This window comes from Bubalus kerabau, chromosome 1 (genome assembly GCF_029407905.1).
Source record: "Bubalus kerabau isolate K-KA32 ecotype Philippines breed swamp buffalo chromosome 1, PCC_UOA_SB_1v2, whole genome shotgun sequence".
Classification (NCBI taxonomy): domain Eukaryota; kingdom Metazoa; phylum Chordata; class Mammalia; order Artiodactyla; family Bovidae; genus Bubalus; species Bubalus kerabau.
Window position 1 is genome coordinate 99,379,022 of NC_073624.1, and position 14,336 is coordinate 99,393,357.

Here is a 14,336-nt window from a genome sequence, read left to right on the forward strand (position 1 = left end):
GACACGACTGAGCGACTGAACTAACTAAGACCACCTTAACTGCCTCCTGAGAAATCTGTATGCAGGTCAAGAAGCAACAGTTAGAACCAGACATACAACAACAGACTGGTTCCAAATTGGGAAAGGAGTATGTCAAGGCTATATACTGTCATCTTGCTTATTTAACTTATATACAGAGTACATCATGCAAAATGCCAGACTGGATGAAACACAAGCTGGAATCAGGACTGCAGGGAGAAATATCAATAACCTCAGATATACAGATGACACCACCCTTATGGCAGAAAACGAAGAGGAACTAAAGACTTTCTTGATGAAAGTGAAAGAGGAGAGTGAAAAAGCTGGCTTAAAACTCAGCATTCAAAAAATGAAGATCATGGCATCGAGTCCCATCACTTCATGGCAAATAGATGAGGAAACAATGGAAACAGTGACAGACTTTATTTTCTTGACTCCAAAATCACTGCAGATGATGACTGCAGCCATGAAATTAAAAGACATTTGCTCCTTGGAAGAAAAGCTATGACAAACCTAGACAGGTTAAAAAGCAGTGAAGTGAAAGTCACTCAGTCATGTCCGACTGTTTGTGACACCAGGGACTATACAATTCATGGAATTCTTCAGGCCAGAATACTGGAGTTGGTAGGCTTTCCCTTCTTCAGGGGATCTTTCCAAACCAGGGACTGAACCTAGGTCTCCTGCACTGCAAGCTGATTCTTTACCAGTTGAGCCACCAGGGAAGCCCAAGAATACAGGAATGGGTAGCCTATCCGTTCTCCTGGGCAACTTCCCAACCCAGGAATTGGATCAAGGTCTCCTGCATTGCAGGTGGATTCTTTACCAGCTGAGCTACCAGGGAAGCCATTAAAAAGCAGAGACATTACTTTACCAATAAAGGTCCATCTAGTCAAAGCTATGGTTTTTCCAGTAGTCATGTATAGTTGTGAGAGTTGGACCATAAAGAAAGCTGAGTGCTGAAGAATTGATGCTTTTGAACTGTGGTGTTGGAGAAGACTATTGAGAGTCCCTTGGACTGCAAGGAGATCCAACCAGTCAGTCCTAAAGGAAATGAGTCCTGAATATTCATAGATGGACTGATGCTGAAGCTGAAACTCCAATCCTTTGGCCACCTGATACGAAGAACTGACTCATTTGAAAAGACACTGATGCTGGTAGAGATTGAAGGCAGGAGGATAAGGGGACTACAGGGAATGAGATGATTGGGGCATCACCGACTCAATGGACATGAGTTTGAGCCAGCTCTGGGAGTAGGTAATGGACAGGGAAGCCTGGTGTGCTACAGTCCATGGGGTCGCAAAGAGCCAAACATGACTGAGCGACTTAACAGAACTGAACTGAACAGGTAGGATTCTTAGCACACAGTGTCTGATACATAAGAAGCACTAAATATGTAAAATCACTATTATAACTATTTCTCCTCAAATATAACATATATTTGATATCCTTCCTGTACTATATTTTGAATCTTTGGTATTTAATATATCAGTTAATGAATATGTGATTAATGTTTGTAATTATGTTCTATAAAGTTTTTGTATTGAAGTTTGGATTTTTTTATTGACCAAAATTCTGAAATAACCAAATCAGTTTTCTTATCTACAACTTTATTCTACTTTTAAGGAAAAAAGGTGATTCTACCAAGACTGCTTATTTAATTTGGGCCATATGTTAATAACGTGAATTTTCTTTCCCACAGTCTGTTAAAGTTTTGAACTCACACAGTAAACAAGGTTATTAGCTGTGAAATGCCAGTTGACAACTGGGTAGACTGTATTCTCATAAGATTTTTGAAGTTTCTTACCTTTTTCTCTCAGAAAGGAAGTGCCTAGAATTTTCACTCTTGCTGGAATGGTACAAAAAGCGGGGAGGGGATTCAGTTTTTAGTCATGTCAACTTTCTGCCTCTTCTCATCCCCTCCCTACCAGATAATTAAGGACCACGTGTCATGTATAAATAGCTTCAGCTGAGAACATCCTCATATCTTTGCCCCTCTCATCATTGAGCTGAGCCCATAACTGATGTTGCAATTAGAGTACTGATTTAGCTCTGAGAGACACATTGCAAATGATCCTCTGAGGAGGATGGTATTTATATCAGTACTGACTGATGAAGACTTTGTCAACTGTACTTTTGGCAGGTCATTTCATGGCATGCCCCTGGGTTAATCTACTTCTCATTATAACCAATGATCCATGATGATGTATTTTCAGAACCACTCATCTTACACAGGGTACCATGATGTGGAACAGACCTATGGAAATGCAGACAATTAAGAAAATTCTCAATCAAAATGTAGGGGTCAACAGAAGAGCTGTAGAGGTCAGGCATTTCATGATTTATTGGAACATGTTTGGTATCATTTGTGCCACAGGAATTCATACTTCTGTACTTCAGGCTTAACTGTCTATTTTTTAAAATTTTGATTAATTTATTTTAGTTGGAGGCTAATTACTTTACAATATTGTGGTGGTTTTTGCCATACATTGACATGAGTCAGCCACAGGTGTACATGTATCCCCACGTCCCAAACCACCTCCCACCTCCCTCTCCATCCTATCCCTCTGGGTTGTCCCAGTGCACTGGCTTTGAGTGCCCTGTTTCATGGATCAAACTTGGACCAGTCATCTATTTCACATATGGTAATATACTTGTTTCAATGCTATTCTCTCAAATCACCCCACCCTCACCTTCTCCCACGGAGTCCAAAAGTCTGTTCTTTACATCTGTATCTCTTGCTATCTTGCATATAGGGTTATCATTGCCGTCTTTCTGAATTCCATTTATATGCATTAATATACTGTATTGGTGTTTTTCTTTATGACTTACTTCACTCTGTGTAATAGGCTCCAGTTTCATCCACCTCATTAGAACTGACTCAAATGCATTCTTTTAATAGCTGAGTGATATTCGATTGTGTATACGTACCACCACTTTCTTATCCATTCGTCTGCCAATGGACATCTAGGTTGCTTCCATGTCCTAGCTATTGTAAACAGTGCTGCAGTGAATACTGGGGCAGGTACACATGACTCTTTCAGTTCTGGTTTCCTCAGTGTATATGCCCAGCAGTGGGATTGCTGGATCATATGGCAGTTCTATTTCCAGTTTTTTAAGGAATATCCAAACTAAGCTATACTAGTTTGCATTCCCACCAACAGTGTAAGAGGTTCCCTTTTCTCCACACCCTCTCCAGCGTTTATTGTTTGTAGACTTTTTGATGGCAGCTATTCTGACTAGTGTGAGATGGTACCTTGTGGTTTTGATTTGCATTTCTCTGATAATGATGTTGAGCATCTTTTCATGTGTTTGTTAGCCATCTGTATGTCTTCTTTGGAGAAATGTCTATTTAGTTCTTTGGCCCATTTTATGACTGGGTCATTTATTTTTCTGGTGTTGAACTGCATGAGCTGCTTGTATATTTGGGGGGGGGATTAATTCTTTGTCAGTTGTTTCATTTGCTACTATTTTCTTCCATTCTGAACGCTGTCTTTTCACCTTACTTATAGCTTCCTTTGTTGTGCAAAAGTTTTTAAGTATAATTAGGTCCCAATTGTTTATTTGTGCTTTTATTTCCATAACTCTGGGAGGTGGGTCATAGAGGATCTTGCTGTGATTTATGTCAGAGAGTGTTCTGCCTATGTTTTCCTCTAAGAGTTTTATAGTTTTTGGTCTTACATTTAGATCTGTAATCTATTTTGAGTTTATTTTGTGTATGGTGTTAGAAAGTGCTCTAGTTTCCTTCTTTTACAGGTGGTTGCCCAGTTTTCCCAGCACCACTTGTTAAAGAGATTGTCTTTTCTCCATTGTATATTTTTGCCTCCTTTGTTAAAGATAAGCTGTCCATAGACGTGTGGATTCATCTCTGGGCTTTCTACTTTGTTCCCTTGATCTATATTTCTGTCCTTTTGCCAGTACTATACTGTCTTGATAACTGTAGCTTTGTAGTATAGTCTGAAGTCAGGCAGGTTGATTCCTCCAGTTAACTGTCTACTGTGACATAAGAGAAAGAAAATGTAAATAGATTGACTAGTGAAGTTTACCATAGAAAAGTCAGGCAATTTGAAGTCTTTTCATTTCTTAGATGCTATGAGTGCTTCAGAATCATAACATATTCTCAGAGTCAAGTAAGTAATACCAGAATCAGAAATTCTAGGATTATTCAGTTCAGTTCAGTTCAGTCGCTCAGTCGTGTCTGACTCTTTGTGACCCCAAGGACCGCAGCACGCCAGGCTTCCTTATCCATCACCAACTCCTGGAGCTTTCTCAAACTCACGTCCATCGAGTCAGTGATGCCATCCAACTATTTCATCCTCTGTCATCCCCTTTTCCTCCTGCCTTCAATCTTTCCCAGCATCAGGGTCTTTTCCAATGAATCAGTTCTTTGCGTCAGTTGGCCAAAGTATTGGAGCTTCAGCTTCATCATCAGTTCTTCCAATGAGTATTCAGGACTGATTTTCTTTAGGATGTACTGGTTGGATCTCCTTGCAATCCAAGAGACTCTCAAGAGTCTTCTCTAACACCACAGTTCAAAAGCATCAATTTTTTGGTGCTCAGCTTTCTTTATGGTCCAACTCTCACATTTGTACATGACTACTGGTGATGGACAGGGAGGCCTGGCATGCTGCGATTCATGGGGTCACAAAGAGTCAGACATGACTGAGCAACTGAACTGACTGACTGGAAAAACCATAGCTTTGGCTAGATAGACTTCTGTTGGCAAAGTAATGGCTCTGCTTTTTAACCTGTCTAGGTTTGTCACAGCTTTTCTTCCAAGGAGCAAGTGTCTTTTAATTTCATGGCTGCAGTCACCATCTGCAGTGATTTTGGAGCCCCCCCAAATAAAGTCTGTCACTGTTTCCATTGTTTCCCCATCTATTTGTCATGAAGTGATGGGACCAGATTCCATGATTATTTGGTTAGAGTTAAAAGCCAATGATTATTTGCCTATTTATTATCTATCTATCTTTCCTTAGAGAAAGATGAGTAGTGGAAACACAGATAGGGAGGTGGACTCACTCTTTCTAACTCTGTCCTGGCTAGGATGTGGGATCTTATAGTCCTTTAGTAGAGAGCTTCATCTTTGCTCTCTTCTTTCATATGGAGAATTGGTATTTGCAAACATAGCTTCACACCGTTCCTGATTTTCAGCAGTCCCAAGTAGATTACCACCTCTCAGCCTTCCCTCCTAGAAAGACTTCTATTGGTTAAACATGCTGCAGGAGTCTAGATGATGTTTCAGTACGGAAAGCCACTGCTTAGTACACACTGAATCCCCCTGAGGCACCAGGGCACTCCTCTTCCTCTCCTTCTTCTATGGTTCCCTTCTCTCAGGACCAATCTCTTCACCTTCTCTGATTCTGGCTCAAGTGCTCAGCCAGTTAGATGGGTCCTTTGGAGCTGGAGATGCAGGAAGTTAGGGGGAATTCTTACTCTTAAGAGAAAGGGAAGAATGAAAATGGCAACTCCTGGTCCAGTCTCAAAGTGAAACTACTACCAAACTAATTCTTGTTTTACTGGCTTTGACCCACTTTTGGAAAACTTGTGTTGTTTTGTATTTCTTCTCTTTGACCTTAGACCCTCCATATTGTTCTAAATTGTATACAATAAGATGAGGAGAACATTACTATATAATCAAGGCCTTTCCTGTCTTCTTCTATAAATATCTGCTTCCCTCGTGACAACTGGCTGTGGGCTAAGGACCATCGCTATGCTCATTTCTGAAATATCTGATATTGCCCCTTGGGAGGATAAAAAAAATAAGCAGGAAATCAACATCTGATTTAGGACTTATATAAGAATTTTCAAAACTCAGAACTAAGGAAAAAACTCAATATAAAAATGGACAAATAACCTGAAAAGAAACTTTAAAAAAATATAAATACCTAATAAACACATGAGAGGATGCTCACCATTGTTCAGTTCAGCTCAGTTCAGCCGCTCAGTCGTGTCCAACTCTTTGGACCACATGAACCGCAGCACGCCAGGCCTCCCTGTCCATCACCAACTCCTGGAGTTCACTCAGACTCACGTCCATCGAGTCAAGTGATGCCATCCAGCCATCTCATCCTCTGTCATCCCTTTCTCCTCCTGCCCCCAATCCCTGCCAGCATCAGAGTCTTTTCCAATGAGTCAACTCTTCGCATGAGGTGGCCAAAGTATTGGAGTTTCAGCTTTAGCATCATTCCTTCCAAAAAAATCCCAGGGCTGATCTTCTTCAGAATGGACTGGTTGGATTTCCTCGAAGTCCAAGGGACTCTCAAGAGTCTTCTCCAACACCACAGTTCAAAAACATCAATTCTTCGATGCTCAGCTTTCTTCACAGTCCAACTCTCACATCCATAAATGACCACTGGAAAAACCATAGCCTTGACTAGACGGACCTTTGTGGGCAAAGTAATGTCTCTGCTTTTGAATATGCTATCTAGGTTGGTCATAACTTTCCTTCCAAGGAGTAAGCACCTTTTAATTTCATGGCTGCAATCACCATCTGCAGTGATTTTGGAGCCCAGAAAAATAAAGTCTGAGACTGTTTCCACTGTTTCCTCATCTATTTGCCATGAAGTGATGGCACCAGATGCCATGATCTTAGTTTTCTGAATGTTGAGCTTTAAGCCAACGTTTTCACTCTCCTCTTTCACTTTCATCAAGAGGCTCTTTAGTTTCTCTTCACTTTCTGCCATTAGGGTGGTGTCATTTGCATATCTGAGACCAGCTTGTGCTTCTTCCAGCCCAGCGTTTCTCATGATGTACTCTGCATGTAAGTTAAATAAGCAGGGTGACAATACACAGCCTTGACATACTCCTTTTCCTATTTGGAACCAGTCGGTTCTTCCATGTCCAGTTCTAACTGTTGCTTCCTGACCTGCATACAGGTTTCTCAAGAGGCAGGTCAGGTGGTCTGATATTCCCATCTCTTTCAGAATTTTCCACAGTTTATTGTGATCCACACACTCAAAGGCTTTGGCATAGTCAATAAAGCAGAAATAGTGTTTTTCTGAAACTCTCTTCCTTTTTCCATGATCCAGCATTGTTAGAGAAATGCAAATTAAAACCACAATGGGAAGCTACACATATAAAAGAGTGGCTAAAATAATAAAATAAAATAAAACTTGACAATAGCAAGTACTGATGAGGATGCATAGTAATTTGAACCCTTGTCCATTCTTGGTGAGAATTGCAAAAGGATATAGCCATTTTAGAAAATAGTTTGGCAATATCTTATAAAATTTAAATACACCATATGACTCAGTAATCCCACTTTTAGGTGCTACCCTAAATGAACCGAAAACTTATGTTCATACAAAAGCCTGTATACAATGTTTACAGCAGCATTATTCATAAGCACCAAAATCTAGAAACAATCCTATCCTTCTACTGGTGAATGGATAAACAAACTATAGTCCACCCAAATAATGGAACCCCACTGAGTGAAAAAAAGGAAGTAACTTGTGATACATGCAAGGATATGGATGGATCTCAAATGCATTATGCTAAGTGAAACAGTCCAGACTCAAAATGCTCAAAAGCATACCAGCTGATTCCATTTTTATGACATTCAAGAAAAGGCAAAACTACAAAGACAGAAAAGAGATAGTAGTTGCCAGGGACTGAAGGGGAAAACAAAGAACTGTAAGGGAACTTTTTGAGATGGTTGAGATGTTCTGTATCTTCATGGTCATCATTATATCATTGTATGCATTTGTTAAGACTCATAGGATTATACCCTAAAAGGAGTGAAGTTTACTATATGTAAATTACACTACAATAATTTTTTAAAAGGGATGGCCATCGATAAAATAGACAAAATTAAATGGGATCAACGATGGCAAGAAAGCTTTAAAAAAGATAAGAAAATTAGACAAATCTCTGATGATATTAACCAGGGTTGCCAAAAAGAGCCAGGGAGAGAGGTGGAGCATGTAAGGTAACAGGCCCATCCAAGGCAGTCTCTCTTATGTCCCTCTGAGGTTAGGACTGCAGAGGAAAGGGACAATGACTAAGCGCTAGGAAAATAACACCTATGAGGAAAGGTTAAAGGAATTGAGATTACTTTCCCTGGCAACAAGGGGCCAGAGGGATGATTTAATAGCAGTCTTTGGGTTTCCAAGCCTCCTTGACAGCTTGATTACAGTGCCATTTAGCAGGGTGAGCAGCTTCAATGATCTTTAGCACATTATAATGGAATTGTGTCCATGGGATTAATGGTTTCAGTAAACAGGGAGGTCCTCTCTGAAAGGGAAAGTACTTGTATTGTCCTATAGAATGAGAATGTGCCTGACAAGCACAGAATAGCCATAAGGCTTGCAGCCTCTGTCTCCATCTACAAATTGGACACAGCGTTACCTATTTATTGTTTTGAAAAGAGAATTCAAACAGACGGCTTATGAAAAGTGCCTGGTTATCCTTCTGCTTTCCAAAATCATCCTTTCCTAATTGGAAGCTCAAGCATTAAGATTTTGAAGATAATAATATTAAAAAACTAATAATTTATTGTGCTTTCTATATGCCAGATGGGCTTCTTGGTGGCTTCATGGTAAAGAATCTGCCTGCAATTCAGGAGACACAGGAGATGGGTATTTGATCCCTGGGTCGTGAAGATCCCCTGGAGAAGGGTATGGCAACCCACTCCAGAGTTCTTGCCAGGAAAATCCATGGGGTTGCAAAGAGTCTGACATAACTGAAGCAACTGAGCACAAATGCCGGATAGTCTTCTCTTCTCTTCATGTTTATTAACTCGTTTAATCATCTCAGCAATCCTATGGCAGGAGGTAGTATTATTTCCGTTTTATAGATTTGGACATTGAGGAACAAGAGAGGGAGTTGCAGTTCTATCTCTGGTACTTTTAGAAAGCCCTCAAGTGACTGTAAATGTAAACTGGAGCTAAGAAACACTGAAAACAATTGCTGAATAATGCCGAGGGCTTCATGCCCATCCTGCCTAAGTAAAATTTTCATTATTATTTACTCTCACATTCATTCACTTATTAATTCGAAAATGTTTACTGAGTACTTGCTATGTGTCGGTTGCTTTACTAAACAATGAAAAAGTCTTATTTCACTGATTATTTCCCTCTCATTTTAACAATCATATTGTGGATTAAATCCTTCAAAAATGTAACAGGAGTCAAGATACTTGAACACTTACTATGTATTACTGAAATTTTACAATGTCTGCTTGTGGTAGCCCTGTCCTTATTATGTCCCACGTTTGACAAATGAGGGAGATGAGGCACAGAGAAGTGAAGTAACTTGCCTAAGGCCACACAGCTAGGAGCTGGCAGGGCTCAGCGGCTCCAGAACGGTGTCCTTAACTGCTCTGCTGTGCCTTACCTCCATGCTGAGCCCAAAGATAGTGCTATACAAACATGTCTTGACAACTCAGAAATACTGAAAGCACAGTTAGCCAGAGAGCTTTAAAATGATGAAGGAGATCTTGTTTCAAATGAATGCATTTCACTGGCCGGTATGGAGTCATGCGGCCGCATCTTGTTGCAGGTGAGGCTGAGAAAAGCATTCTGGCTGTGTGTAGACGAGGAAAGGGCAAAAGGATGAGTGAACAAGGCGCCAATCTTTGCTACAGTCTCCTCTGAGAGGTTTTGAATTTAGCAGTCAAAGTGTCACTTTTTGTAAGTTATGAACTTGTTGTCTTTTTTTAAATTAATTTTTATTGGAGTATAATTGCTTTACAGTATTACTTTCTACTGTATGGCAAAGTGAATCAGCTATACATATACATATATCCTCTCTTTTTTTGGATTTCATTCCCATTTACTGTATAGCACAGAGAACTCTATTCGATGGTCTGTGGTGCCCTAAATCGTGTCTTATTTTAAAAATACTTCTCTGTTATAAGGACATGAAGATTTTATGTTGTATTCTTGTCTAAAAGATTTCACTTTTGACTTATACATATAAGTCTCTAATCTACCTGGCATCATTTTTGGTGTATGTTGTGAGGTATGGATTACATTTATTCTCTTTATGTCTGACGTTCTAGAATTTCATGTTGCTGCTTTTTGGTATAACTTTTTTCTTTTGTGCTAAAGTCTCTCAACCTGAAGGTTAATGTTCTTTAAACTCTGAAGACATTTCCTGAGTTCTTTATTTGATAGTTTAATGCCCTTTGTTTTCTCTTTCTGGAATTTCCTATCAATATTTGACTTGGATTGATCTTTTATACATTCTATTTTCCTCTCATATTATGCAGCTTTATCTTCTGTTCCACATTTGTGTGTGTGTTTTATTTAATTATCATTATTGATTTAATACTAATAGCTATCATTTCACATACAGCATGTTCTCAACCAACATTGACAAAGGCCATTCAAAAAAGCTGATGTCACCATTTTGACTGATGGTGACACAGGAGTGCAAGCCAATAGATGTTCTATTAGATGCTCTAATAGAGGCAGACATGACCCTTGCCTCTCTGCAAACTTCATAGCAGAGCCTGGAGGCCTGTGTGATTTCAAGTCCAGTGTTCACATACTCACAAAACTTTGCCAGGTCTCTTTTTTTTTGGTGAAAAGCAGGGGAGAGAATGCTCAGGAAGAGGCAGCGTGAACTGAGCCAAGAAGCCTGGCAAAGGTGTGGTATCGGAGCTTCACTGCCGCTGTCAACCACTCATTCTTTCCCTCACTCCTTAGACATTTGCCAGCCTTGTGTGCATGGGATTTAAGATTACAGACATTTCTAGTGGCTGAGAGCCCTCCAGTGTAGCCCAGGGCAGGGGACATGTAAGAAAAATGGGTTAGGGAAGACAAGTAGACTCTATAATCCTGCTGTTGGGGAAGGGGGAGGGGACTGACTGATAATTAAGTGTATTTATGTGTATATATAGATATATTGGAGAAGGCAATGGCACCCCACTCCAGTACTCTTGCCTGGAATATACTTTATTTTCCAACCATTTTATCAGATTTTCCATTTTAGAAGAATGGAAATTTTTAAAAGTAGCACATTTTCCTATTTTTAAGTTTCCCAGAATTCTTTATTATTCTCTGTTCTTTTTTAAAAATAGCATTTTGGTGCTTTTTTTTTTTTTTATAAATGAAATATCTTTTTTAACCTTTCAGAAGATACAAGTTCTCTTTGGCTTTCTATGTTTTCTTTGTTTATTCTGAGATGCTATTATCTGTTTGTTTTTCCTGGTGTCTCCCAACTATAAAGGTCTGGTCACCTGCAGCATTTTGTTCATAATTAAGCATGAGCTGCAGAAAGCAGAGTGGGGATGCTTCTCATCTGGGTGGGGCTTCCTATCCAGTGACAGCAGGATTAGGTGATTGGCAGGGAGTTGGCTCACTGCTGGGAAGCTTCCAAATGCCATTCTTTGGAGGTCTTTTCTCTGGAGCCATTCAGCTTTTCCAGATAAGAAATCTCATAATTCTCGTCTAGAGAAAAAAAAGGGCCTGGCTACCAGGAAACTGGGTTCAGGCATCTGTGGATGTATAATGTATTGATAAAGTGTTCCAAATACAGGCCTCCTCAATCAGTCCTGTTCTTTGCTGTATTAATAATATAAATGGCAAACTCTTATCTATAGCTTTCTTTTGTCAGGCACTGATCTAACTGCTTTACACTGGTATTTACTTTATTCATTGCTTTACTCATTGAATCCCCTAAACAGACGGTGTTACAAAAGAGGAAACTGAGGCACAGGGAAATCAAGGAACTAGCCTGAGATCACAGAGCTACTAATTGTAAAGCCAGGATTTGAACCCAGGTCTTCTGTCTGAATGCTGCCTCCTTGAAAGAAAAATGATACAGGCTGGCATTCAGACAGTGTTATTTCAGAGGGCACCCCAGGACTGTAAGCTCCATGATGGAAGGGATTTTGTCTATTTTACTCACCACTGTTCACCCAAACTCTCACACAGACCAGGGCAATAAGCATGCTTTATATGCTTACATGAAAAAAAATTGGGTCTTAATGTTAAGGATTTATTGCTCTTTTGACAGTGTAGTTATACTGTCCACTAAAAGCTTTTTGTAAAAAATGGGCCCATGCATAATCAGCATCTGAAGTTTTATTGCCAATGTCACTAATATTTATTGTAGTGGGGGAGTAGAAATGATTGCCTTTTAATTTGAACTGCTTGTTTGCAGTTCCAGACTTCTCAATGGGTTATGGTTAAGGAAAATACTTTTGGTGGATTTTTTGTTTGTTTGTTTGTTTGTTTTAGGAGGACAGCTGTCTTAGTCTGTCCAGGGTGTCATAATAGAATACCAAAGACTAGTTGGCTTATAACAGCAGAAATTTGTTTCTCACAGTTCTAGAGGCAGAAAGTCCAAGACCAAGTCATGGGCAGATTCGGTATCTGGGGAGAGTCCACTTCCTGATTTATAGATTACTGTCTTTTCACTATCCTCATATCACAGGAGGAACAAGACTGCTCTGTGGGATCCATTTTATTTTTTGATTGTATTTATTTTTTATTGGAGTATAGTTGATTTACAGTGTTTTGTTAGTTTCAGATACATAGCAAAGTGATTCAGTTATACATTTGTATGTATCTATTTTTCTTTCCAGATTCTTTTCTCGTATAGGTTATTACAAAATACTGAGGAGAGTTCCCTGTGCTATACACTATTTCTTGTTGGCTGGGATTTATTTTGTATGGACACTAATTCCACTCATGAAGATTCTGTCCTTATGACCTAAGTACCTCCTAAAAGCCATCCTGATGCCATCACACTGGGGGTAAGCATTTCAGCATATGAATTTAGAGGAAGGATACAAATATTCAGTACATAACAGTGGCTGTGCTGATAGGACTTTTGTTTGTTTGCTTTGTTTTGTTTAATTAAAGAATGCAGTTCACTGGAAGAAAAGGTGTGATATGAATAGGAAAATGAAAAATTACTTAAAAGCAATTAGCAGCTATCAGAAATTGCTTAATTAAAAATCACAGAAACCCATTTGGTCTATGTTAAACAAAATAGAAATATTTATTGAAAATTATGGAAGCCTAATATAGGTGAGTACAAAAGGACTGAAAAGTCAGAGCCTAAGATCTCCCCCCTTCCGTTTCCCTCCCTCTCTCTCTTCTTCCTTTCCTTCCTCCATTCCTTCCTTCCACATACCCCCATCTGCCAAGTACTGTGGATACAGTGGAGAACTAGTCATACGAGAGCTCTCTTGTCAGTGTATATTCTCATAGAAGAAGATTGACAATAAGTAACCCAAAGTCAAACAAAAATAAGAGTCTTATAAATAGGATGACCATAGATTTTTTGGCCACACTCGAGAGCAAAAAAAAAAAAAACTATTAATAGTCATGCTTGACAATAAGTGTAAACCTGTCCAGGGCACACACACACCGGAAATGTCATGGGCAAAGGGCTATGGAGAGGATTAGAATAGAGCAGTGTGGCAACTCCTGGGAGGCTACTTAAGAGAGGTGATAAGAGGTGCTCTCATGTAATCTATAACCTGAATGACAAGAAGGAGCTGAGCACTGGAAGATGGCAGGGACGAGCCTTCCAGGCACAGAGATCAACTAGGTATCTCAGGGAGGTGAGGGCATGGAGCAGCCAGTGTGGCTGGCGTGCAGTGGGAGAGACGGGTCAGGAATAGGATCAGGGATGCAGATGGGGCCATGTGAGGCTGGGCCTTCTAATCCTTAATAAGGGAGTTGGCTTTATTCAAAGCATGATGGGAAGGCAATGGAAAGTTCTCAGCGCAGAAATGACATGATGTGCTTCACCTTTTAAAAAGAACACCCCATAAAGTTATGCAGTTAGGGTGTTTAAAAAATTGGTTGCAATTTTTGCTAATCTTTTCTTTGGTAAGATGTTCCAATATATGATAGAATATTACTCAGCCATAAAAGGAACAAATCTTAGTCAGCTGTAATGACGTGGATGATCCCAGAGCCTCTTATATAGAGTGAAGTAAGTCAGAAAGAGAAAAACAAATATTCTGTATTAACACATATATATGATTTTCTTTGAAAGTTCTTATCTTTAAGAGATGAAAACTGATGCAAAGTCATATTGCTTATAGAACGAATGATGAGGCATCTGGAATTTATCTGAAAATTAGAAATGAAACAGAATTGGCCATGATTGAATGCTTGTTGAAGGTGGGCTCATGATTTGATTCACTTTTGTTTCTTGTGTTGGGCTTCCCTTGTGGCTCAACTGGTAAAGAATCCGCCTACAATGCAGGAGACCTGGGTTAGATCCCTGGGTTGGAAAGATCCCCTGGAGAAGGGATAGGCTACCCGCTAAAGTATTCTGGCCTGGAGAATTCCATGGACTGTATAGTCCGTGGGGTTGCGAAGTCGGACACAACTGAGCAGCTTTCACCTTCT

The 14,336-nt window shown here is 39.7% G+C and overlaps 1 long non-coding RNA gene across 2 annotated transcripts in view; it reads left to right on the forward strand.

The window, feature by feature from the left end:
* Positions 1 to 1,169: 1,169 nt before the first annotated feature.
* The window catches only part of LOC129655359 (uncharacterized), a 54,661-nt gene continuing 41,494 nt past the window's right edge, over positions 1,170 to 14,336 (forward strand). The window contains exons 1-2 of one of the 2 annotated variants that reach the window (XR_008715930.1): positions 1,170 to 1,363; positions 12,551 to 12,721. This is a non-coding gene — a long non-coding RNA (uncharacterized LOC129655359). Of the gene's footprint in view, positions 1,364 to 9,442; positions 9,648 to 12,550; positions 12,722 to 14,336 lie in introns of those variants that run through there. The other variant, XR_008715933.1, reaches the window with a different exon arrangement.